At 56.8% G+C, this 12,281-nt stretch overlaps 1 pseudogene; it reads right to left on the bottom strand.

Moving 5' to 3' along the window:
* Nucleotides 1-413: 413 nt before the first annotated feature.
* LOC100600684 lies at nucleotides 414-5,217 on the bottom strand (annotated as a pseudogene).
* Nucleotides 5,218-12,281: the final 7,064 nt, after the last annotated feature.

Below are 12,281 nucleotides of genomic sequence, written 5' to 3'. Positions count from 1 at the left end.
CTGGGACTACAGGTGCCCGCCACCACGCCCGGCTAATTTTTTGTATTTTTAGTAGAGATGGGGTTTCACCGTGTTAGCCAGGATGGTCTTGATCTCCTGACCTCGTGATCCGCCCACCTCGGCCTCCCAAAGTGCTGGGATTACAGGCGTGAGCCACCGCACCCGGCCTGCAGCAGCTATTTCTATTTCCCTTGCAGTGGGGTGCCCAGCCTGGTGTGCGACCAGGCTGTGGGAAGGAGGAGAGACCAGGGACAAGCAGCCGGGATTAGCTTGGGCTCTTTCCCTTGAAGGTGGCAGAAATGCAAACTCAAAGCAGTCTGTACCCCGTGGGGTTCCCCACACGCCCTGGCTTCAGGCAGGGCTGGATTCAGGCAGCAGCTCACACCCCGTGGGGTTCCAGACATGCCCCAGCTTCAGGCAGGGCTGGATTCAGGTAGCACCCCGTACTCTGTGGGGTTCCTGACACGCCCTGGCTTCAGGCAGGGCTGGATTCTGGCAGCAGCCCACACCCTGTAGGGTTCCTGACATGCCCCAGCTTCAGGCAGGGCTGCATTCAGGGACAGGAGTTCCAGTAGCCTCAGCTTTAAGTGGGGAGTTAAGGGGTTCAATGTCGACAGGAAAAATAGAGTTTTATGAAGCTCTGAGCAAAGTCCTGAGTCCTCTCTGAATGGGCTCCTCAGGCTGCCGAGCCCCTGCAGCTGGGGGGTGTGAAGCTGTGACTGACAGACTTCGGTCTACCCAGACCACAGACTGAGGAGGCAGAGGCGGACCTTAAAACTAGATGGGAACAGACACTGTAGGGGGCCAGGTCCCCATCTGAGGCCCACCTGCCTCACTGGACCAGCACCAGGGCTCGAGCCTGCACCCCACCTACCCACCTCCCTGCAATGTCCCAGCCACCTCACGTAGCTCTCTGGACACTGTCCCGGCCGCCCCACACAGGTCTCTGGACACCTTTCTGCTACTTGTGTCGCACTGTTGGTTCTTGGGCCCGAGCTGTTCCCGCCTCCCATGCCCAGCAGGTCCCAGTTATATCCCAGTTATGTCCGGTTTACGTCCCGGTTATGTATAGGTTATGTCCCAGTTATGTTCCGGTTATGTCCGGGTTAGGGCCTGGTTATGTTCAGGTTATGTCTGGGTTAGGTCCCGATTACGTCCTGGTTAGGTCCGGGTTAGGTCCCAGTTAGGTCCTGGTTAGGTCCCGGTTAGGTCCGGGTTATGTCTGGGTTAGGTCCGGGTTAGGTCCTGGTTACGTCCAGGTTATGTCAGGGTTAGGTCCCAGTTACGTCCCGGTTACGTCTGGGTTATGTCTGGGTTAGGTACCAGTTATGTCCCGGTTCTGTACCGGTTAGGTCTTGGTTATGTCTGGGTTATGTCCCGGTTAGATCCCGGTTAGGTCCAAGTTAGGTCCGGGTTAGGTCCCGGTTGTGTCCGGGTTAGGTCCTGGTTAGGTCCCGGTTATGTCCTGGTTAGGTCCTGGTTAGGTCCGGATTAGGTCCTAGTTAGGTCCCGGTTATGTCCAGCTTAGGTCCTGGTTATGTCTGGGTTATGTCTGGGTTATGTCCTGGTTATGTCGGGGCACATCTGTCAGTCATTGCTGTGTCCCAGCGATGGCAAATTTCAATGTCTGCAGCCATGAGCACTCACATCTTTCTCAGCTCTGCGGGTCAGCTGCAGGGCTCCCATCCACCCCAGGGAGGAGTCATGCCCAGCTGGAGCCTGGGTGACTGTGTTTCCCCATGTGAGAGCAGGGGATGTGTGAGCCAGGCCTGTGAGGTATAAGGCAACGTCTGCAAGGGCATCTGGGGAAGATGCCCCTCTGTGATGAAGAGAGAAGGACACACAAAGATGTCATCCGTTTGTCATCCTGCCCACTTGCCCCACTCCTGGCTTTGAATGCTGCCCTGTGAGCATGTGCTCCCTGGAGCTGTGGCAGCCTTTTTGCACTCACGAGGCAGCGAGCTCCAGGAGGAAGAGCCAGCGTGCTGACACAGTGGGGCAGAAAGCCAGAGACAACAGAATGGGGAGCGGGTGGCCTGGAGCAGCTACCTCCAGACATTTCATCCGGGAAGTAGCTGTCTGTACAGTTCGAGCTGCTCTTTGTTGGACGTTCTGTTACTTGCATCCTATGGATTTGGCCTCTGGCTGCAACCTGACAGCATCAGTTTGGGGAAACAAAAACATGTCTGTATTCAGGCAGAGAGGCATTTAACGTGGGGACGGGTACACAAATGTCAGAAGGGCTGTGCGGCCATCCCGGACACGAGGGGGCTGGGACGCTCTCAGTGCCAATGGGACCAGACACGAGGGGGCTGGGATGCTGGGTCGGGTGCACAAACGTCAGAAGGGCTGTGTGGCCATCCTGGACACGAGGGGGCTGGGATGCTCTCGGGGCCAACGGGACTGGCTGGGGAGCTCCTGGTGACCTGCAGAGGACTCTCCCTTCTCTCTCTCTCTCTCTGTTTTTTTTTTTGACAGGGTCTAGACTTGTTGCCCAGGCTGGACTCAAACTCCTGTGTTCAAGTGATCCTCCCATCTCAGCCTCCCAAGTAGCTGGGACTATGGGCATGCACCACTGTACTCAGTCTCCCTGCGCTTCTTTTAAGCTGGCTTTTCCATATAGTTCTCACCTCCTCATGGTTCTTCTTCAGTTAGGCCAGCTCCTCCTTCAGGCTCTCAATCTGCATCTCCAGGTCAGCTCTGGCCAGGGTCAGTTCGTCCAGCACCCCAGCACCCGGTGCATGCCATTGATGTTGGCCCCCACACTCATGCGCAGGTTCAACTCTGTCTCATACCTGGAACGACCCCAGAGAAAAGGAATGAGACACCCATCCTGACCACAGTGAGGGCTTTGTTCTCTTCTCCCTGCAGCTTCTCCCACAGCTGGTGCCTTGTGGGTGGTTTAAGGAGCCAGTCTTGAAAATGGCGTGGTTGAACACAGTGCCCATTGATTGCTCAGATATGAACATTCCTGGGGCCTGGGGCCTGGGGATAAGGCAGTTCATCTTGCTGCAGAATTCAGGAAGGGGTTGCGCTTCTAGCTTCAGCCAACAAATAATGCGTAAGTCCTCCAACTATGATTCCCTCCTGTACTTCAAGGGCAGTTGGGGAAGTGGAAAGTGCCTCTCCCTAAAGCAGCGGTTCTGAAACCTGGCTGTGGACCAGAATCACCCAGGTAACCTGCTATAAATAGCTGAATCAAAACTCCAAGGGTGGGGCCCAAGAGTCTTATTCTTTTATAAGCACCCCAGGGAGTTTGCATGCAGCTATTCTGGCACTGGCTAGTTCTATTTGGGAAACACTGCTCCAAAAATGCCCTACTTTAGGGACACTGGATGTTCTGGCCCACCACTGCAAACTCGCTTGGTGCGGAAGTCATCCGCGGCCAGATGGGCATTGTCAATCTGCAGAAGGATGTTGGCATTGTCCACTGTGGCCGTGAGGATCTGCAGGATGGAAAGGGCACAGGTAATTTGTCAAATGGACTTCACAAGCTGGACTTCACTGTAACCTACATTAAGCTCTTGCTTCATGTTCTTGCCTGAATTCCCCTTTCCCCCCACAAAACTTGACCATAGCAACCTAAAGGAAAACAGATGCCCCAGGCCTGTCCTAAGACTTTGCTAACTCATGGTCAACAGAGGGGGTAGATGCAGCCCCAGGCTTAGAGTCAAAAGCCCAGGAGTTCTGGTCGCAATTCTGCCACTGACTTGCTGCAAAACCTAATGGGTCTTGGGGCTTCAAGTTCCCCACCTCCAAGTGAGGAGAATAATCTGAGGCTCCCTAGCCCTCCTTCCTGATCTGGCCTCTCTTCTCTCTGCATCAGCCAGCCCTGCCAGTCCTCTGCAGAGATGCACATTCCTTTTCAAGCTCACGGGCCATGGGACTTCAAACGGAACTTTCTCAAGAGATAAAACCCAACTGACACAAGGGATTAGAAAAGAGGACTCAGGGGAAGAATAAGAAGATATATCGGCCCCTGAGCCTGATTGGAGTTCCCCACCTCATCACTGAATTTCCCTAATCCATGCAAGGCATTAGAGCCCAGCAGACTCCCGAAGGGAGGGCTCCCAGGTGATGTGGGAGCAGGGAGGAGGGGGCTGGAGTCAGGGCACAAGCCTGCCAGGCTCCCTTTGTGCAGGGCACATCAAGGGGCCACACTGATTGTCTCTGCAGGCTCTCCATGCCTTCCTGGCTGTGGGGAGGGACCAGCCTGTACCAAGGCTTACGGGCGGTGGCAGCCACAGCCCAGACTAGTGAGCTAATGAGCGGTTTGGATGTCTTGCCTGGTCCCGTTAGAGCCTCACTCCTCCCCTGTGCCGGAAGGTAGGACACAAGGGCCGCAGCCTTGGCTCTGCCATTAATTTGCCATGTGACCTGCAGCTGGTCACAGCACCTCTTGAAGCTTCAACTGCTTCCTCTGTAAAATATAAGGACAGGAATGACTGATCTCACTTGATCTGAGGATTTGAGATCAGAAGGGGATGAGCAGGCTGGGGAAGAGAGAGCATCCTCTCGCTGATCAGCTGTTAGGGCATCCAAGACCTCAAAAGAAGGGATCTGGGGTGGACTCTGTCCTATAGAGAAATCTTCAGGTGTCAGTGGCCTGGGGCATGTATTGTTCCCAGAAGGAGCTAGCTGGAATGGCACCTTCTGCTGCCCATTCACCCACCTCGTTCCTCAGATCCTCGATGGTCTTGAAGTAGGGACTGTAGTCTTTGATCTCAGCAGGCCGCTGCCTCTGGTACCAGTCACAGATCTTCACCTCCAGGTCAGCGTTGGCCTCCTCCAGAGCATGCACCTTGTCCAGGAAGGAGGCCAGGCTGTCGTTGAGGTTCTGCATGGTTACCTTCTTACTGCCCAGCAGAAGCCCATCACCATCAGCAAAGCCACCACCCAAGCCACCACCGAAGCCACCACCGAAGCCACCACTGAAGCCAGCACCAAGGCCACCACCATATCCTGCCCTGAAGCTACTACCAAAGCTGCTGCTGCTGCTGAAGCCACCGCCATAGCCGCCCCCCAGCCTGTAGCTTCCCCCAGAGGAGAAGTGGGAGGAGGAGACAGACAGGCTCCCCTGTAGGTGCTGGGGGCACAGCAGGACCCTCTGACCAGGACAGAGGAGATGCGGCTGGAGCCGCCCCTGATGCTGCCCCCGATGCCGCAGGAGCGCTTCATGGAGCTGGAGGAGGTGAACTGGTGGCTGCAGGTGCTCATGGTGCCGAGGAGGGAGGTGAGCGAGCGAGCAGTTGGCTAAAAGAAGGGAAGGTGCTCAGGAAGGCTGAGAGCGTGCTGTGGCTGCCTTCAACCCCAGAGACCTTTATATGCACCTGGGGAAGGCGGGACCCTCCTAATTGCTGACTCCAGGTCCCCCTCCGGATTTCATCACTCCTGGTCCTGTCCAACTCCTCGCTCTGGATTATTCAGCCCACGATCAACTCCGCTGTGTGCCGGCTCGGAGTTCCCACCCAGCTTTGAGAGTGTGGGGCTGAGAGAAAAACACACAAATGTGAGTTGTTGGTGACTCAGGCTAGGTGGCTGGGAATCAGGCTCCTGTTCCTGGAGCCCTTGGGGCCAGTGGGGCCTTGGCACAGGTGGCTTTGTGGCAACTGTGTCCCCAGGTGGTGAGTCAGCCCTTCAGAAGAACTCCCTGCCCCACAGTGATAGCCTTGGCTGAAAGAGACCTCAGTGATGCCATCCTGGGCTGTCTTGGGGAGCAGTTGCGGGGATCCTACACGTCCCACTCTGGGCAGGGGCAGAGTTCGTGTCTTCACTGTGCTTGCTGTGTGGCCTGAGGCTCCCCACCTCCCACCTCTGGGCCTGTTTCCCCTCAGTGGTGACCAGGCTGGACTGGGTGACTGCAGAGTCCCTTCTGGTTCTAAAAATCCTATGACTCTCTTTCCCCTCTTGGATCTAATTCCAGTTCCGGAGGCTGCCTTGAGCCCCCGGGATCTCCAGAAGTGTGTGCACCATACAAACAGCACTGGCCATGGAGCCAGACAAGCGGCACTGAGTCCCTGCTCTGCCTTTACCAGCTGTACAGCACACCCTGGTCCTATAGCCTCTTGGTCCTCAGTTTTCTCATCTGTAAAAGGGGATGACACACCACTAGCCACAAAGAAGCATGCATGAAGGACACCAGCGGCCCTTCCCCAAGGGCCAGCTCTGCCCCTCATCCTCCCTATCCTCCCCCTCCAGCCACCTGCTCCTCATACTTACCTCTACACACTGACACCCTCCCGCACCGCTATGCGGGGCCCTGTGCCCCCCACACTCCCAGCTGAAAAACACCACAGCCCCACACCTAGCTCCTCCGCTCCTCTATCACCCTCTCCTAATCACAGGCACCCCATCTGCAGGCTGGTGGGAGGGAGCCCCATCCTGCCACTACAGCCAGGTGTGACCCCTGTCCCCGCTGTGGGCCTCAGAGGCACCCCCTACCCTGTAGAAACAGGACTGGCTGGGGATCTGTTCCCAGCAGTTCTCTCTCCTGTGTCCACAGATCCCAGGCTGGGCCTGGCAGCTCCATTCATCCAGCTGGGGGAGAGCACTGGTCATGGGCCCACTCAGGCATGCATGGAGAGCCTGGTGTGTGCCGTATGGTTCTGTGAGCGGGGATGACGGGGGTGTTATTCCTGCCACCAGTCCTCAGGTAAGGGAGCTGGGATTCAGGGAGGATAAGTGGGCTTCCCAAGACACCAGTCACTGGAAGCTGAGATGTGAACCTACCTGCCTGTTCTCCTTGCCTAAGCCTGTTCCATCATCCTGAGCCCTCTCTCTGTGCATCTCAAATTTATATCATTTTCTTGATCAGAGGGGACAGAGGGGTAACCAGAGACAGGTGGAGATTCACTCAAAGTCACTCTGCTTTAAGCTGCAGAGCTGCAACTAGAACCCAGACCTGGGCTTTCTCCAGGCTCCCACCATGCCTGCAGGCGGGGCCAGTATACCCAACTCTCACCCACCTCCCCATGATCACTGGCATGAGGACTGCCTGGGGTGGGCGTGGCCTTGGCCTGAGAGGCTGGTCCAGCACCAAGGACTGGAGGGAGGAGGAGGGGTCTGGGCACCAAGACAGGGCCTCCTCAGGGTGCTGTGGGGCGTCCCTCGGTGCTGGCCATTGGCCTTGCTCTGCAGTGCCTCTGTGGAGGTGAGGAGCCCAGAGACAGCCTGCTTCTGCCTGGGCTCCACTGGGGCAGGCAATTCCTTGTCTCAGCAGAACCAGGGTTTTGTCGCTGCTACATCTCCCCTGGTCACTCATCCCAGAGATAAGAGCAGAACGGATGCACATGCCTTCAGAGCCAAACCTGGGAGAGGCAACGTGACGCTCCCCACCTGAACGGGTGGCCTGCCCATCCACACCTGTGGGTGTTTCTCATCGGGTGGGATGAGAGACTGAGAAAAGAAAGAGACACCGAGACAAAGTATAGAGGAAGAAAAATGGGCCCAGGGGACTGGCACTCAGCATACGGAGGACCTGCGCCGGCCCCAGTCTCTGAGTTTCCCTCAGTATTTATTGATCATTGTCATCTCCAAGAGGCAGATGTGGCAGGACAATAGGGTAATAGTGGGGAGAGGGTCAGCAGGAAGACATGGGAACAAATGTCTCTGTGTCATAAACAAGGTTAAGGAAAAGGTGCTGTGCTTTGATGTGCGCATAAACATCTGGGTGCATTAAAGAGCAGTATTACCGACAGCATGTCTCACCTCCCGCCCTAAGGCGGTTTTCTCCTATCTCAGTAGATGGAATATACAGTCGGGTTTTACACCGAGACATTCCATTGCCCAGGGACGAGCAGGAGACAGATGCCTTCCTCTTACCTCAACTGCAAAGAGGCCTTCCTCTTTTACTAATCCTCCTCAGCACAGACCCTTTACGGGTGTTGGGCTGGGGGACGGTCAGGTCTTTCCCTTCCCACAAGGCCATATTTCAGACTATCACATGGGGAGAAACCTGGCTTTCCTAGGCAGAAATCCCTGTGGCCTTCCACAGTGTTTTGTGTCCCTGGGTACTTGAGATTAGGGAGTGGTGATGACTTTTAACAAGCATGCTGCCTTCAAGCATTTGTTTAACAAAGCACATCCTACATAGCCCTAAAGCCATTAAACCTTGAGTCGACACAGTGCAAGTTTCTGGGAGCACAGGGTTAGGGGTAGGGTTACAGATTAACAGCATCTCAAGGCAGAAGAATTTTTCTTAGTACAGAACAAAATGGAGTCTCTTATGTCTACTTCTTTCTGTATAGACACAGTAATAGTCTGATCTCTCTTTCTTTTCCCCACCCCCACCCACACCCCAAAGAGGGGCAAAGGGGACCCCAGAATCTTGGACAAAAACTTAGTGTTCAGGTGTCAGGGTGGGCCTGGAGTTCCGGTCCAACCACAGACCCATCACCCTCAAAACTGAAAATGGTCTTCAAGGTCACCAAAGGCTGTCAATACCCCAACCGGAGAGGGCAAAAGCCTTATCCAAGTTAAGCAGCACAAAAGTGAGAGAGCAGAGACTCGAGCCAGCTCTAACTCCCAAGCCAGGATTCACACCGACTCCCGCAGTGGAGTCTCTGAGAAGTCTTCACTCTCTGGCCCCACCGTGTGTGCGTACACACACACCCCTTTCTCATTGGCTCACTGCCCCCCGCCAAGTTCCCCATACCAGGAGGTGTCAGGGCGGGATTATACACAAGCCCAGCACTGCAGACCTGAGGATCTGCGTGGGCTGAGAAGCTGCAGGAAGTTGCTGACTAATGCGCTAAACTGCTCAGCCAACTCCATAGATCAAGCACCTGCCTGCTGTGTGCACAGCTCTCGGGGGCTGGGGGTGAAGAGGGAGATGATGACATAGTCTCTGACCTCAGAAGAACTTATCATTTGACCCTGGAGGGAAAACTAACCCTGGAAAATACAGAACCTGGCTAGAAACCCTGGGTTGCTGGGCTTGCCTGCCACGCCCACACCACAGGAGGCAGCTGGGGTAAGCATTACCCCGCTGAGCCTCAGCAGTAGAGGAGGGGGCTGCCCTCCTGGCCTTGATCCCTGAAAGGGTCCTAGCAGAGGGAGGCACTAGCAGGGCCTCAGAGGATCTGAGTTAACAGAGGAGGAGGAGGCGTTTCCTCTGCACCAGTGATGCACACCTGCCCCAAGATGGCCAAGAGCCAGGACCACTAAGCCTGGTGAGCACAGAGAAGCCCGGTGGGCGTCCTCCAGGCAGAGGATTCCTCCCTGAACCCTGCCTCCTTCCTCCCTCCTTCGTCTTGCCCATGTCAAGCATGAGGCATGAGATCATGGCATACCTGAGGCGGCTGGGAAACACCATTGGCCAATGCCACGCCTTGGCCTGCAGTGATTCTCCAACCAGACAGATCATCAGAGTCCGCAAGAAGATTCGCAGCCCTGCTCCAACCCCCGCATCAGCACCGCTCAGAACAAGCCTGCTGGTGGGGCTGTTTTACAAGCTCCCCAGCCAACTCAGGCTGGGAAGGCAGGAGGCAGCTTAGGGGGCTGAGGAGGGGGACAGAGAAGCTGAGGGGAGAGGGGGGCTGCTGCAGGGCCCCCAGCCCCGAGTGGACAAGCCAGAGCCACAGGCTTCAGGGCAGGAGGAAGGAAAAGTAGAGCCCCACTGAGCCAGGACAGAGCAGCCTGAAATCGGGGCAAGCAGGGGCAAAACCTTGGGCAGGACATTCAGCCTCTCTGAGCCTCAGTTTCCTTCTCTGGGAAATGGGAATAACAGCCCTGCCTCACAGGCATATTAAGGGATTCGAGGCCAAATAAAGCACCTGGCAAAGGCTGGTGGCTAGCGTTATGTTTATGAGCAGGTGTTTATAAAGCGCCTACTATGTGCCTGGCACTGTGCTGGGCACTCAGACTCAAAGAACGAGACAGAGAAGCCCTAGAGACATAGTCTTCTGGGGGAGAAGGTGGTAAAGACAATCCCAATACACTCAAGTCAGGCCATGATGGGGTACTGGGGCCCTGCAGAGAAACAGAGGGAGCAGTGTCCCTGGGGGAGAACGAATGTCCAGGCCCAGGCTCTGCCCCTGTGACGTCTCCCGGGATCTGGGGAAATCTGTGAGTGCCAGGCCCACCTTCGGGGGTCCTCTCCCCTCCTGCATGTTTGACGCCCCCCTTCTGAAGGTGGGGCTGTCATAGCCCTTCACAATCCAACCACAGATCTGCAGCTTCTGCCTTGATGACGGGGTGAAACATTCTGTGCAGTGGGCAGGGTGGGTGTGGACGAACTGTGAGTCCCTCCATGAGTCCCATAGCTGGGTCCCCAGTCCAGCCCAGGCACATGTCCTCAGCAGCCTGGGCCCACTTGGGGTGCCTGTTCTGCAGAAACAAAGGGCCCGGACTCCTGTGCGAGTCTCAGGAAACCCCTAAGAGGGGCTCCCATTGCCCCCACCCCAGGAATGTGAGCGGGAAGCTGGTGCCCCCAGGAAAGGCTGCGGACCCCAGGGGGGTGTGGGAGAAAGAGTGGGCCTCTCTCAGGGATGTTTCTTCAAATGGTCACTATAGCTCAGGGTGAGGATGGGCCTCTGTCAAGCTCAGGTATCCCCTCGGCTCTGTGCATGGGGGGAGACCTGCCTGGCTCTGCTCCCTCTGTTCCCCTCATCTCCCCAGAACCTTGGTTGCCACAGGAGACCCACACTGCATAAGGGCTGAGGGACTGTTGTCAGTCCCTCAGGTCCCCTCAGGGCAGGCACTGTCTCTCGGGATCAGGACCGATGTCTCCTCCTTCCCCTGGACTCAGTGCAAACCAGACGCAGAACAATGTCATGATGTGGATGAGTGTCCCTCACCACATCCGTCCCCCTACAAGACATGCTGCCAGGTCAACCCCTGCAAGGGGGGTCTGGAGGCAGGCTACCACTGGCGTGGGCCTGACCTGAGAGTCCTATGTGTGTGTCCATCACATGAGACCAGGTATGGCAGCTCCATAGGGCAACCACAGATCCACAGCTTCTGCCTTGATGACAGGGGGTGAAACATTCTGTGCAGTGGGCAGGGAGTGTGTGGATGAACTGTGAGTCCCTCCTTGAGTCCCATAGCTGGGTCCCCAATCCAGCCCAGGCACATGTCCCCAGCATCCTGGGCCTACTTGGGGTCCTTGGACAAAGTCACTCAAGTCTCCCCACCAGCCCCTGGCAGCCACTTCCTCTACTGGCTCAGCTCTCCGGGCACACTGGGGGGCTCCCCCATTCTGGCCTCCTGAGCCTCCCACCCACTCACTTTGTGGAAAAGGGCTTCTTCCCTAGCAGAGGGGCACACTCTGGGACTCTCTCTGGTCCTTCTCACACTCTGACCCCTCCTCACTCGCGCCATCAGTAATTGTGGACCCCAGGCTCTACAGGAGGGAGAGATAGCCCTGCCTGGGGCCTGAGGTGGGGGAGGAGGTGGGGCTTGGTTCCTCTTCCAAGCACGGAAGCGGGGCCCACTCCCCTCCCATGCCCGTCTCCACTATTGACACCCCAGGCTCCGGGACAAGGGCTGAGTCACTGCTCCTTGGAGCCTCAGTGTCCCCATCCACACAACAAGGCGCCTTCCCCCAGACCCTCCCTGCTTCCTGGGACTATTCAGATAAATGAAGTCACCCTCCAGAATGAGCCATCTGCAGCCCAGGGCTGGTTCTTCTGGTTGTGGTGGGGGCCTGGTGCGAACAGTGCCTCCCTCCTGCCCTCCATGGCGCCATATTTGCTGCCAGAGAGCAGGGAGACGTCAGCCTCTGACGGAGCAGAGCCTGCCCTTGCTTTGAGCCGTGCAGATGCCGCTGCAGGTGCAAGTCCGCGACTCCAGGCAGCCATCTCCCCTGCGGAGAGAAACACTCTCCCGGATGTCGTAGCTCCGAGGTTCAGGGAGGGCCTGTGACCAGCCCAAAGTCACCCATACCCCAGTGGTCAGTACCCACCCCCATCCCTGGCCTCTGCCAGTCCCAAACCCCCACCAACCCAGGCTCAGAGGGCTCTGGTCACTCCCATTCTCCTCGGGCCTGGGCCCCACCCCCAGCCTCCAGGCACCAGGAGAGAGAGGGTGTTTGGGGGCCCTGGTCTGATTCTGCAGCAGCAGAGACACCACAGGTCCAGCAGTGATGAAGTGGAGGCACCCTCCTCCCACTAACCCCCTGCTTGAAGAAAACCAGGAAAGCAGGCCAACCCGCCTGGCAGTTTCCAGATTTACTAGAAGGAAGATTTCCAGGTGTTAGGCTCACCTCCCACAGACTGCTCCCCACAGCCACGTTTGCTGCCACCGGCAAGCGCTGGGGCTGGTGCTCAGAGGGTGCCGGGAGT

This window comes from Nomascus leucogenys, chromosome 19 (assembly GCF_006542625.1).
Source record: "Nomascus leucogenys isolate Asia chromosome 19, Asia_NLE_v1, whole genome shotgun sequence".
NCBI lineage: Eukaryota > Metazoa > Chordata > Mammalia > Primates > Hylobatidae > Nomascus > Nomascus leucogenys.
The sequence above is the reverse complement of the archived record's forward strand: the minus strand, read 5'-3'. Positions and strand labels throughout refer to the sequence as shown.